Genomic DNA, 15,119 nt, shown 5'->3' with positions numbered 1-15,119 from the left:
AGTTGGTTATTAGGTATAATAATGAGATAATTCCTGCTTCCACCCTTTAATTCAAATACCTATGTATTCTGGCTATAGGCTAAACAGCAACATATACTGTTAGACGGTCAAGAGCATATACTGCATTATATCATACCACATCCCAACAGCTTACTTTCTTTCTTTTTTAAAATTTATTTTCTTGAAGTAAAATTGATTTACAATGTTGTATTAATTTCTGCTGTACAGCAAAATGATTCAGTTATACATATATGTATACATTCTTTTTCACATTCTTTTCCGTTATGGTTTCTCATAGGATATTGAATATAGTTCCCTGTACTATATAGTAGGACCTTATTGTTTATCAATTCTATATATAATAGTTTGCATCTGCTAATCCCAAACCCCCAATCCATCCCTCCCCCTATGCCCATCCCCTTGGCAATGACAAGTTTCTTCTTTATGTCTGTGAGTCTGTTTCTGTTTCGTAGATCACTTCATTTGTATCATATTTTAGATTCCACATATAAGTGATGATATATGGTATTTGTCTTTTTTCTTTCTGACTTACTTCACTTGGTATAATAATCTCTAGGTCCAACCATGTTGCTGCAAATGGCATTATTTCATTATTTTCTTATGGCTGAGTAATATTCCATTGTATATATGTACCACATCTTCTTTATCCATTCCTCTGTCGATGGGCATTTAGGTTGTTTCCATGTCTTGGCTACTGTGAATAGTGCTGCTGTGAACATAGGGGTGCATGTTTATTTTTAAATTATAGCTTTGTCTGGATATATGCACAGGAGTGGGATTGCCAGATCATAGGCAACTCTGTTTATAGTTTTTTGAGGAACCTCCATATCGTTCCATAGTGGCTGCACCAATTTACATTCCCACCAACAGTGTAGGAGGGTTCCTGTTTCTCCACACCCTCTCCAGCATTTGTTATTTGTAGACATTTTAATGATGGCCATTTGGACCCCTGTGAGGTGGTACCTCATTGTAGTTTTGATTTGCATTTCTCTGATAATTAGTGATGTTGAGCATCTTTTCATGTGCTTACTGCCCATCTGTATGTCTTCTTTGGAGAAATGTCTATTAAGTTCTTCTGACTAGTTTTCGATTGGGTTGTTTGTTTTATTGTTGTTGAGTTGTATGTGCTGTTTGTATTTTGGAGATTCAGCCCTTGTCGGTCACATCATTTGCAAATATTTTCTCCCATTCTGGTTGTCTTTTCATTTTGCTTATGGTCTCCTTTGCTGGGCAAAACTTTTGAGTTTAATTCGGTCCCATTTCTTTATTTTTGTTTTTATTTCTCTTGCCTTGGGAGACTGACCTAAGAAAACATTGGTATGGTTTATGTCAGAGAATGTTTTGCCTATGTTCTTCTCTTCTAGGAGTTTTATGGTGTCATGCCTTATTATTTAAGTCTTTAAGCCATTTTGAGTGTATTTTTGTGTATGGTGTGAGGGTGTGTTCTAACTTTATTGATTTACATGAAGCTGTCCAGCTTTCCCAGCACCACTTGCTGAAGAGACTGTCTTTTCTCCATTGTATATTCTTGCCTGCTTTGTTGAAGATTAATTGACTGTAGGTGTGTGGGTTTATTTCTGGAGTCTCTTTTCTGACCCATTGATCTGTATGCCTGTTTTTATGCCAGTACCACACTGTTTTGATTACTTTAGCTTTGTAGTATTGTCTAAAGTTTGGGAGGGTTATGGCTCCTGCCTTGTTCTTTTTCCTTAGAATTGCTTTGGCAATTCTGGATCTTTTATGGTTCCATGTAAATTTTTGGATTATTTGTTCTAGTGCTGTGAAAAATTTGATAGGGATCACATTAAATCTGTACATTGCTTTGGGTAGAATGGCCATTTTAACAATATTAATTCTTCCAGTCCAAGAGCATGGGATATCTTTCCATTTCTTTGAATCAACATCAGTTTCCTTTATTAATGTTTTATAGTTCTCAGCATATAAGTCTTTCATCTCCTTGGTCAGGTGTATTCCTAACTATTTTATTGTTTTTGATGTGATCTTAAAAGGAATTTTTTTATACTCCCTTTCTGATGTTTCATTGTTAGTATAAAGAAATGCAAGCTATTTCTGTATGTTAATCTTGTATCCTGCTACCTTGCTGAATTCATTTATCAGTTCTAGCAGTATTTGTGTGGAGTCTTTAGGGTTTTCTATATATAATATCATGTCATCTTCATATAATGACAATTTTACCTTTTCTCTTCCAATTTGGATAATTTTTATTTCTTCTAGTCTGATTGGTCTGGCTAGGACTGTCAATTCTATGTTGAATAGAAGTGGTGAGAGTGGAAATCATTGCCTTGTTCCTGATTTTAGTAAGAAGGCTTTCAGCCTTTCACTGTTGAGTACTACATTGGCTGTGGGTTTGTCATAAATAGCTTTTATTATATTGAGATATGTTCCCTCAATACCCACTTTGGGAAGAGTTTTTATCATGAAGCGAGGTTGAATTGTATCAAATCCTTTTTCTGCATCTACTGAGATGATCATGTGGTTTTTTCTTTTGTTGTTTTGGTGTATCACATTGATTGATTTGTGTATGTTGAACCATCTTTCTGACCCTGGGATGAATCCAGCTTGGTCATCGTGTATGATCTTTTTCATGTGTTGTTGGATTTGGTTTGCTAATATTTTGTTGAGAATATTTGCATCTATATTCATCAAAGATATTGGCCTGTAATTTTCTTTTTTTTTTGTGGTATCTTTATCTGGTTTTAGTATCAGGGTGATGGTGGCTTCATAGAATGTCTTTTGGAGTGCTCCCTCTGCTTCAGTCTTTTGGAAGAGTTTGAGAAGAATCGGTATAAGTTCTTCTTTGTATGTTTTGTAGAATTCACCTGTGAAACCAAAAGTCCTGGACTTTTTTTGTAGGGAGTGTTTTCATTCCAGATTCTATTTCGTTTCTAGTGATCAGTTTGTTCAAATTTTCTATTTCTTCTTGATTCAGTTTTGGTGGACCGTATGTTTCTAGAAACTTGTCCATTTCTTCTAAGTTGTTGAATTTGTTGGCATATAATTGTTCATAGTATTCTCTTAAGGTTTTTTGTATTTCCACACTATTGTTTCTCCTTTTTCATTTCTTATTTTGTTTATTTGGGTCCTCTCTCTTTTCTTCTTGGTGAACCTGGCCAGAGGTTTTTCAGTTTTGTTTACACTTTCAAAGAACCAGTTCTTGGTTTTATTGACTTTTTTCTATTGTTTATCTCTATACTATTTATTTCCTCTCTGATCTTTATTATTTCCTTCCTTCTGCTGACTTTAGGTTTTGCTTGTTCTTCTTTTTCTAATTCTTTTAGGTAGTAGATTAGGTTGTTTATTTGAGGTTTTTCTTTTTCTTTTTTTTTTTTTTGAGGAAGGCCTGTATTGTTATGAACTTCCCTCTAAGAACTGCTTTTGATGCATCCCATAGATTTTGTATGGTTGTATTCTCATTTCATTTGTCTCAAGGTATGTTTTAATTTCCTCTTTGATTTCATCATTGACCCACTGTTTTTTTTAGTAGCATATTGTTTACTCTCCATGTATTCATGTTTTTCTCGTTCCTTTTTCTGTGGCTGCCTTCTAGTTTCATGCCATTGTGGTCAGAAAAGGTGCTTGAAATAATTCCTATACTCTTAAATTTGTTAAGGCTTATTTTTTGCCCCAGTGTGTGGTCAGTCCTGGAGAGTGTTCCATGTGCACTTGAAAAGAATGTTTATTCTGGTTTTTTGGATGTAATGTCCTGAAAATGTCAGTTAAGTCTAACTGTCCTATTGTATCATTTAGGATCTCTGTTGCCATATTGATATTCTGTCTAGGAGATCTGTCCATTAATGTGAGTAGGATGTTAAAGTCTCCTACTATTATTGTATTCCCTTCAATTTCTCCCTTTATATCTGTTGTTTTATGTATTTGGGTGCTCCTATATTGGGTGCATATATGTTGATGGGTGTAATATCCTCTTCTTGTATTGATCCTTTTATCATTGTATAGTGTCCTTTATCTTTCTTTATGGCCTTTGTTTTAAAGTCTACTTTGTCTGATATGAATATTGTGAGCCACTTTCTTGTCATTTCCGTTTGCATGAAATATCATTTTTCATACCATTACTTTCGATCTATATGTGTCCTTTGCCCTAAAGTTGGTCTCTTGTAGGCAACATATTGTAGGCTCTTGTTTTTTTATCCAATCTGGCACTCTGTCTTTATTTAATTTTATATACAGCAGGTTCTTATTAGTTACCTATTTTAAACATATTAGTGTATATATGGCAATCCCAGTCTCCCAATTCATCCCACCACCCCCTGCTGCTTTCCCGCCGTGCTGTCCATTCATTTGTTCTCTACACCTGTGTCTCTATTTTTGCCCTGCAAACCGGTTCATCTGTACCATTTTTCTAGATTCCACATATATGCGTTAATATACAATATTTCTTTTTCTTTTTCTGACTTACTTCACTCTGTATGACAGTCTCAATGTCCATCCACGTCTCTACAAATGACCCAATTTTGTTCCTTTTTATGGCTGAGTAATATTCCATTGTATATATGTACAACATCCTCTTTATCCATTCGTCTGTCGATGGGCATTTAGGTTGCTTCCATGACCTGGCTATTGTAAATAGTGCTGCAATGAACATTGGGGTGCATGTGTCTTTTTGAATTATGGTTTTCTCTGGGTATATGCCCAGTAGTGGGATTGCTGGGTCATATGGTAATTGTATTTGAGGTTTTTAAGGGACCTCCATACTGTTCTCCATAGTGGCTGTATCAGTTAACATCCCCACCAATAGTGAAAGAGGGTTCCGTTATCTCCACACCCTCTCCATCATTTGTTGTTTGTAGATTTTCTGATGATGCCCATTCTAACTGGTGTGAGGTGATACCTCATTGTAGTTTTGATTTGCATTTCTCTAATAATTAGTGATGTTGAGCAGCTTTTCATGTGCTTCGTGGCTGTCTGTATGTCTTCTTTGGAGAAATGTCTATTTAGGTCTTCTGCCCATTTTTGGATTGGGTTGTTTGTTTTTTTAATATTGAGCTGAATGAGCTGTTTATATATTTTGGAGATTAATCCTTTGACAGTTGCTTCATTTGCAAATATTTTCTCCCATTCTGAGGGTTGTCTTTTCGTCTTGTTTATGGTTTCCTTTGCTGTGCAAAAGCTTTGAAGTTTCATTAGGTCCCTTTCATTTATTTTTGTTTTTACTTCCATTACTCTAGGAGGTGGATCAAAAAAGATCTTGCTGTGATTTATGTCAAAGAGTGTTCTTCCTGTGCTTTCCTCTAAGAGTTTTATAGTGTCTGGTCTTACATTTAGGTCTCTAATCCATTTTGAGTTTATTTTTGTGTATGGTGTTAGGGAGTGTTCTAATTTCATTCTTTTACATGTAGCTGTCCAGTTTTCCCAGCACCACTTATTGAAGAGACTGTCTTTTCTCCATTGTATATCTTTGCCTCCTTTGTCATAGATTAGTTGACCATAGGTGTGTGGGTTTATCTCTGGGCTTTCTATCTTGTTCCATTGATCTATGTTTCTGTTTTTGTGCCAGTACCATATTGTCTTGATTACTGTAGCTTTGTAGTATAGTCTGAAGTCAGGGAGTCTGATTCCTCCAGCTCCGTTTTCTTCCCTCAAGACTGCTTTGGCTATTCGGGGTCTTTTGTGTCTCCATACAAATTTTAAGAATTTTTGTTCTAGTTCTGTAAAAAATGCCATTGGTAATTTGATAGGGATTGCATTGAATCTGTAGATTGCTTTGGGTAGTATAGTCATTTTCACAATATTGACTCTTCCAATCCAAGAACATGGTATATCTCTCCATCTGTTGGTATCATCTTTAATTTCTTTCAACAGTGTCTTATAGTTTTCTGCATACAGGTCTTTTGTCTCCGTAGATAGGTTTATTCCTAGGTATTTTATTCTTTTTGTTGCAATGGTAAATGGGAGTGTTTCCTTAATTTCTCTTTCAGATTTTTCATCATTAGTGTATAGGAATGCAAGAGATTTCTGTGCATTAATTTTGTATCCTGCCACTTTACCAAATTCATTGATTAGCTCTAGTAGTTTTCTGGTGGCATCTTTAGTATTCTCTATGTATAGTATCATGTCATCCGCAAACAGTGACAGTTTTACTTCTTCTTTTCCAATTTGTATTCCTTTTGTTTCTTTTTCTTCTCTGATTGCTATGGCTAAAACTTCGAAAACTATGTTGAATAATAGTGGTGAGAGTGGACATCTTTGTCTTGTACCTGATCTTAGAGGAAATGCTTTCAGTTTTTCTCCATTGAGAATGATGTTTGCTGTTGGTTTGTCGTATATGGCCTTTATTATGTTGAGGTAGGTTCCCTCTATGTCCACTTTCTGGAGAGTTTTTATCATAAATGGGTGTTGAATTTTGTCAAAAGCTTTTTCTGCATCTATTGAGATGATCATATGGTTTTTCTTCTTCAATTTGTTAATACGGTGTATCACATTGATCGATTTGCGTATATTGAAGAATCCTTGCATCCCTGGGATAAATCCCACTTGATCATGGTGTATGATCCTTTTAATGTGTTGTTGGATTCTGTTCGCTAGTACTTTTTGAGGATTTTTGCATCTATATTCATCAGTGATATTGGTCTGTAATTTTCTTTTCTTGTAGTATCTCTGTCTGGTTTTGGTATCAGGGTGATGGTGGCCTTATAGAATGGGTTTGGGAGTGTTCCTTCCTCTGCAGTATTTTGGAAGAGTTTGAGAAGGATGTGTGTTAGCTCTTCTCTAAATGTTTGATAGAATTCACCTGTGAAGCCATCTGGTCCTGGACTTTTGTTTGTTGGAAGATTTTTAATCACAGTTTCAATTTCATTACTTGTGATTGGTCTGTTCATGTTTTCTGTTTCTTCCTGATTCAGTCTTGGAAGGTTATACCTTTCTAAGAATTTGTCCATTTCTTCCAGGTTGTCCATTTTATTGGCATAGAGTTGCTTGTAGTAGTCTCTTAGGGTGCTTTGTATTTCTGTGGTGTCTGTTGTAACTTCTCCTTTTTCATTTCTAATTTTATTGATTTGAGTCCTCTCCCTCTTTTTCTTGATAAGTCTGAATAATGGTTTATCAATTTTGTTTATGTTCTCAAAGAACCAGCTTTTAGTTTTATTGATCTCTGCTATTGTTTTCTTTGTTTCTATTTCATTTATATCTGCTCTTATCTTTATGATTTCTTTCCTTCTGCTAACTTTGCGTTTTGTTTGTTCTTCTTTCTCTAGTTCCTTTAGGTGTAAGGTTAGATTGTTTATTTGAGATTTTTCTTGTTTCTTGAGGTACGATTGTATTGCTATAAACTTCCCTCTTAGAACTGCTTTTGCTGCATCCCAAAGGTTTTGGATCGTCTTGTTTTTGTTGTCATTTGTCTCTAGGTATTTTTTGATTTCCTCTTTGATTTCTTTAGTGATCTCTGGGTTATTTAGTAACGTATTGTTTAGCCTCCATGTGTTTGTGTTTTTTACGTTTTTTTCCCTGTAATTCTTTTCTAATCTCATAGCGTTGTAGTCACAAAAGATGCTTGATATGATTTCAATTTTCTTAAATTTACTGAGGCTTGATTTGTGACCCAATATGTGATCTGTATCCTGGAGAATATTCCGTGTGCACTTGAGAAGAAAGTGTAATCTGCTCTTTTTGGATGGAATGTCCTATAAATATCAATTAAATCTATCTGGTCTATTGTGTCATTTAAAGCTTGTTTCCTTATTTATTTTCATTTTGGATGATCTGTCCATTGGTTTGAGGTGTTGAAGTCCCCCACTATTATTGTGTTACTGTCGATTTCCTCTTTTATAGCTTTTAGCAGTTGCCTTATGTATTGAGCTGCTCCTATGTTGGATGCGTATATATTTATAATTGTTATATCTTCTTCTTGGATTGATCCCTTGATCATTATGTAGTGTCCTTCCTTGTCTCTTGTAACATTGTTTATTTTAAAGTCTATTTTATCTGATATGAGTATTGCTACTCCAGCTTTCTTTTGATTTCCATTTGCATGGAATATCTTTTTCCATCACCTGTCTTTCAGTCTGTGTGTGTCCCTAGGTCTGAAGTGGCTGTGTTGTAGACAGCGTATATATGCGTCTTGTTTTTGTATCCATTCACCAAGCCTGTGTCTTTTGGTTGGAGCATTTAATCCATTCACGTTTAAGGTTAATATCGATATGTACGTTCCTATGACCATTTTCTTAATTGTTTTGGGTTTGTTTTTGTAGGTCCTTTTCTTCTCTTGTGTTTCCCACTTAGAGAAATTCCTTTAGCATTTGTTGTAGAGCTGGTTTTGTGGTGCTGAATTCTTTTAGCTTTTGCTTGTCTGTAAAGATTTTGATTTCTCCATCGAATCTGAATGAGATCCTTGCCAGGTAGAGTAATCTTGATTGTAGGTTCTTCCCTTCCATCACTTTAAGTATATCATGCCACTCCCTTCTGGCTTGTAGAGTTTCTACTGAGAAATCAGCTGTTACCCTTATGGGAGTTTCCTTGTATATTATTTGTCATTTTTCCCTTGCTGCTTTCAATAATATTTCTTTGTCTTTAATTTTTGCCAATTTGATTACCATGTGTCTCGGTGTGTTTCTCCTTGGGTTTATCCTGTATGGGACTCTCTGCACTTCCTGGACTTGGATGGCTATTTCCTTTCCCATGTTAGGGAAGTTTTTGACTATAATCTCTTCAAATATTTTCTCTGGTCCTTTCTCTCTCTCTTCTCCTTCTGGGACCCCTATAATGCGAATGTTGTTGCGTTTAATGTTGTCCCAGAGGTCTCTTAGGCTGTCTTCATTTCTTTTCATTCTTTTTTCTTTATTCTGTTCCGCAGCAGTGAATTCCACCATTCTGTCTTCCAGGTCACTTATCCGTTCTTCTGCCTCAGTTATTCTGCTATTCCTAGATTCCTTCTAGTGTGGTTTTCATTTCAGTTATTGTATTGTTCATTTCTGCTTGTTTGTTCTTTAATTCTTCTAGGTCTTTGTTAATCATTTCTTGCATCTTCTCAATCTTTGCCTCCATTCTTATTCCGTGGTCCTGGATCATCTTCACTGTCATTATTCTGAATTCTTTTTCTGGAAGGTTGCCTATCTCCACTTCATTTAGTTGTTTTTCTGGGGTTTTATCTTGTTCCTTCATCTGGTACATAGCCCTCTGCCTTTTCATCTTGTCTATCTTTCTGTGAATGTGGTTTTTGTTCCACAGGCTGCAGGATTGTAGTTCTTCTTGCTTCTGCTGTCTGCCCTCTGGTGGATGAGGCTATCTAAGAGGCTTGTGCAAGTTTCCTGATGGGAGGGACTGGTGGAGGGTAGAGCTGACTGTTTCTCTGCTGGGCAGAGCTCAGTAAAACTTTATTCTGCTTGACTGCTGATGGGTGGGGCTGGGTTCCCTCCCTGTTGGTTGTTTGGCCTGAGGTAACCCAACACTGGAGCCTACCTAGGCTCTTTGGTGGCGCTAATTGCAGACTCTGGGATGGCTCATGCCAAGGAGTACTTCCCAGAACCTCCGCTGCCAGCATCCCTGTCCCCATGGTGAGCCACAGCCACCCCCCACCTCTGCAGGAGACCCTCCAACACTAGCAGGTAGGTCTGGTTCAGTCTCCCCTGGGGTCACTGCTCCTTCCCTTGGGTCCCAATGCACACACTACTTTGTGTGTGCCCTCCAAGAGTGGAGTCTCTGTTTCCCCCAGTCCTGTCAAAGTCCTGCAATCAAATCCCACTAGCCTTCAAAGTCTGATTCTCTAAGAATTGCTCCTCCCGTTGCCAGACCCCCAGGTTGGGAGGCCTGACGTGGGGCTCAGAACCTTCACTCCAGTTGGTGGACTTCTGTGGTACAAGTGTTCTCCAGTCTGTGAGTCACCCACCCAGCAGTTATGGGATTTGATTTTTACTGTGATTTCGCCCCTCCTACCATCTCATTGTGGCTTCTCCTTTGTCTTTGGATGTGGGGTATCTTTTTTGGTGAGTTGCAGTGTCTTCCTGTCAATGAATGTCCAGCAGCTAGTTGTGATTCTGGTGTTCTCACAAGAGGGAGTGAGAGCACGTCCTTCTACTCCGCCATCTTGGTTCAGGGCCCTGTATACTCGCTTATTTAGATGATTTACTTCCCAATTGTCATTACTCATTCCTATAGATTTTTGCTTCTTTTCTATTTAGAAAAGTCCTTTCAATATTTCTTTTAGGATAAGTTTAGTATTGCTGTATTCTTTTAGTTTTTGCTTGTCTGAGTAACTCTTTATCTCTCTTTCTATCTAAGTGATAATATTGTTGGGTAGAATATCCTGGGTTGCAAATTTTTCCCGTTCAGAACTTTGAATATATCTTGCTACTCCCTTCTAGCCTGCAATGTTTCTGTAGAGGAATCAGCTGATAGCCTTATAGCGGTTCACTCGTAATTAACTCTTTGTTTTTCTCTTGCTGCCTTTGAATCCTCACTTTGTCTTTAACTTTTGCCATTTTAATTATAATATGTCTTGGTGTAGGTCTGTTTGGGTTCATCTTGTTTGGGACCCTCTGTGCTTCCTGTACCTGGATATCTCTTTCCTTCTTTAGATTTTGTTTCAGCAATAATTTCTTTAAATACATTTTTGATCCCCTTTTCTCTTTCTTGTCCTTTGGGAACCCCTATTATGCTCAGATTGGCATGCTTTATATTATCCCATAGGTCTCTTATATTGCTTTCATTTTTTTCATTTGGCTTTCTGTCTGCTGTTCTGCTTGGGTGATTTCCATTATTCTGTCTTCCAGATCACTTATTCATTTTTCTGCCTTATTCAGTCTGCTTTTTATTACCTTTAGCTGAGCTTTCATCTCAGTAAATGAATTTTCTAATTTTTCTTGGCCTCTCTTTATAGTTTCTAGTTCCTATTTACAGTAATCTGCATTTTAATCGATATCCTTTCTTAATTCCTTCAGTATTTTCATTATCTCTTTTTTGAACCTGGTGTCTATTAGACTGAAGTGTTCTATTTTATTGTTTGTTCTTTCAGGGGAATTCACTTAATCTTTAAATTTGGAGTGGTTTCTCTGCTTCTTCATTTTACTTATATTTCTCTTACTCTATATATTTAGGAGAAAAAAAATTATCTACTGTGTTCTTGGAGGGCTATTTTTATGTGGAAGCATCCCTGTGTAGACTGTGTGTGTTTAATATTTTTGGTGCAAGGGCTGTTTTTAGTGCGGATGCCTTCCACCTCTCTCCTCCATGTGTGCTGGCCATTATCCTCCTGATAGGGGGTGTGACTTGTGTTGTGATCAGAGCCTGCACTGGCTGTTGCGCAAGAACGTCTCTTTGCTCTGTAGTTGTCACAGCCCTTTTGGGGGCAGGTCTCCTCCTTAGTTGCTGGAGTAGAAGTCTCCAGATCCATTTCTGAACTGTGGTGTGAGGTAGGCGGGATATTGGAACACTCCCACTGGGAGAGGAGCCACTGAGTATCCCTCCACCAGAGCTGTCCAGCAGGATATGAGCTCTGTGGTGTCTCGCTTTCACCCGTTGTGTGGGCTCACAAAGTTTACTGTTTTGGGCACCACCTTCAGCCCCGCCTCAACCATGGGAAGGCTGACAATCGGCCCTAATATCCCTGCATCATTTTTTCCACACAGCCACCAGCATACATTCATAGGCTCAGATCCACTGAAGTCAGCTACCAGGACCACAGTAGTCATGCACCTGGACCTGCTGTGGGAGCAATGGAGGCAGCCTAGACCCTGGCCCAGCCCAGCCTCCATGTGCACATACCCACAAAGCCCACAGCTTCTAAGGTCAGACCCATCCCAGCCAGGGAGCACCCATTGTTCACTTGGATGTCCTGCAGGTGCTGAGTTTACAAAGCCATTGATGGTGGCATAAATCCACATATCTCACAGCCACAGGGAGAGGGCTCAGATTTCAGCCCTGCTTCCTCAGTTGCTTGGCCCCTGGTGATCAGCTCTGATTTCAGCCCTGCCTCTGCATGTGGTCAACCCACTGGCGCTTGTGCACTCTCAGAACTCGTAGAAGTGGTGCTGAGCCAGATGAGAGTGCTTGGCAAAAGAGGCTGCTGCGGCGGGCCCTGCCCTTCCTTTTGCATGCGTGTGCATTAATAATGGGGTTTCAGTGGCGGCACCATGCCCACTATGAGGATGCAAAGAGTTAGACTGCAATGCTGGGCCCTACCCCTCCCTTTGCACACTCCTTAACAATGGCGCTTAGCTTCTATGGCAGGCTCAGGCTTCTTCTGTGTACACCCCCTGGTTGCGGTGGTGCTACACTCTAGCCCCTTCAGGCTGTCTCTGCACAGCCAACCCCAGTCCTGTCCCTGGGTCTGTCCTCTAAGGCCTGAGTTTCAGCATCCAGCCCCTGCCCATACCAGTGGATGCACTGGCTTGGGAGTGCAAGGTGGTGACACGGACTGTCTGTGCAGGTCTCTCTCTGTTCTGCCTGCCACAAACCAGTTGATGTGCTCTCCTCCTAGCCTGTGAAGCTCCCTTTCTTTCCCAGCTGATCTCCACACCTGTGAGGGGGCTTCTAAGAGTGCAGGAACCTTTCCTCTTTCACAGCTCCCTCCCAGGGGTGCAGGTCCTGCTTCCTTTTTTTTCCCCTTTCATCCTACCCAGTTACGTGGAGATCTTTCTTGCACTTTTAGGCATCTGAGATCTTCTGCCAGCCTTCAGTAGGTATTCTGTGAGAATTGTCCCACATGTAGATGTATTTTTGATGTATTTGTGGGAGGAGGTCAGCTCCAGGCCCTTCTATCCCACCATCTTGATTGGAGCGCCCAACAGCTTATTTTCAATAGGCTGTTCCAACATTCTCAAGACTGGGCCTTTCCTGCTTTCCCCATTGCCACTGCTGACTTTTAAAACTGACCTGCCTGTTTCATTATGGACATGAGCTTTCTTGATGTGGAACAGCTGTGTAGTCCATATGCCTTCATTATCTTTACTATGTTCCTCATTCGTTTCATGATTTGTGGAAGATTAAATTATAGCCACCAAAGTTGTCTACCCCCTAATCCCCAAGAAACTGTAAATATGTTAAATTACATGGCAAAAGAGACTTTTCAGATGTAATTCATGTTAAAGACCTTAATATAGGGAGAGAATCTTGGATCATTTGGGTCCAGTATAATCACATAAGTCCTTAAAAGCAGAGAACTTTCAAAAGCTGGAGACAGAAAGGATGCAGCAGCAGCTGAAGTTAGAAAGTCTCAGGGTGTAAGAATGAATCACATGCCATTGCTGGTTTGAAGATGGGGTGGGGGCTTGGTGAGAGGAGAAATGCCTGGAGGACTGAGGTGACCTTAGGAAGCTGAGAGAGGTTCCCAGAGGACAGCCAGCAAAGGAATGGGACGTTAGCTCTGTAATTGGAAGGAACTGTATTCTGCCAACAAGCTGAATGATTCTAGAGACTTCAGAAAAGAGGCCAGGCTGGCAAACACTTGATTTCAGTCTTGTGAGAGACCCAAAGCAGAGTCCAGCCAAGCCCATCTGGACTTCTGACTGACAAGAGTTGCAAGCTAATAAATTTGTCTTGTTTTAAGTTACCAAGTTTGTGGTAACTTATTCTGGCAGAAATAGAAAACTAATGCATAATCTTTATCTGCTTTGAAGTTCCTGAAGACCAGAGCCCAAGCCTTCCATGAATTCACCTTTGGCACCTGGTGGGGAAAAGCCAGTCAATTTGACTGTGGAGGAAGGAGCAATCCCATTTCCTGAGTATAACTACAAAGTATGAAGCAATACGCCCCTCCCCCATCCAGTTCTGTCTGGTCCCAGTATCCCAGAGGATCCCAGACAGCACGGGCCACTCAACAACTCTTCACATCTGTCAGACTTCCGCAGAAGTGGACCTGGGTTTCCTCTCTTAAGCCAGCAATGATGTAAGAAAGAATGATCTGGACATGGAGTGGTTCCAGGACTAAAAGAAGCAAGACTGTTGCTTAAAACTATCCAAACAGGCAGGAAGTTTTCTAATCATTTAAGAACTGATTACATTTTTTCTTTTCATTGGTCAGGGTGTGGTACTCATTTCCTAAGCTCCACCTCATGTGGTTCAGTGGGTGAAGGGGTGATCTGTAGAGTTGGACCAAGTATGGATTAGTGTGACCAAGGACACACTAATCTGATCTCTGAGGCTATTTCAGACAATGGACTTGGCCATCCCTTTCCTCTGGCCTGGATCTCAGGCTCCATTAGAACTTACCAATCATCACCTCTCTTACCCCATCATGTAAATTAACTTTTCCTTACCTAAGGCCAGTTTGACAGTACCTAAACACAGGAAGGAGATGAAAGTTCAGACTGGACCTAGTTATGGTCTCCCTTCCACTGAGGACCAGAGCATCACCATAAGAGGAAAGCCCTGGGAGAGGGATAGAATCCAGAACTCAAAAAGACATAGTCAATCTTGCCCTGTTGTGCTGCGTGTAGTTGGAAGAATTTGTGTACGCAAAAAGGGAGAAAGAAAATGTATTTATACAGAGTGTGAAAATCCCCTACTAATTTGATTTGCCTAAGATATAGAAATATAAATGATTAATGGCTGGTTCCTTTGATGGGGACATGGTTTGAAGCCAGAGTGAAGGGAACTTTGAATATAACAGGCTTAGACATTAGAATTTTGTTTCATAGGTAATCGGGAAATCAATGTGTGTAGATTGAAGAATTGACTCCTTGGGAACTTTGGGTAGAAATTGCATTTTGCTTTTGTTTGTTTCAGAGAACTGTATTTGAGTGTTTTCAAACCATTCAAAATTTTGTAAAGCTTTTTATATATGCAGACCAAAAACAATTCTGAGTCTGTACAACCAAATATCCTGTATATTGGGCATTCATAGACAATCTTGATAGGATAAATTGTAGCATTCATAGTATAAATGGCAGCACTGTGTATTTCACAGGACCCTGAAGCTGACTATTAGAAATCTGGTTATCTTGGTTTTGGTGCTAACTATTCTATTAGAGAAAGGGCACAGCTTAGCTGCAGAAAGTTAGATGAAGATTAATGCAGCTAAGAATTCATCAGAGATAGGGAGAGGGATGTGACCATGGGAATAGAAGTATCCAGGAGTCCTTGGAAATTGTAGGAGGGCCAATGGATGTGTCATTACAGTGTAGGCTGGGTAC

The sequence above is a fragment of the Balaenoptera musculus genome, chromosome 10 (genome assembly GCF_009873245.2).
Source record: "Balaenoptera musculus isolate JJ_BM4_2016_0621 chromosome 10, mBalMus1.pri.v3, whole genome shotgun sequence".
Taxonomy (NCBI): Eukaryota; Metazoa; Chordata; class Mammalia; order Artiodactyla; family Balaenopteridae; genus Balaenoptera; species Balaenoptera musculus.
This window is presented reverse-complemented; position numbering follows the sequence as displayed.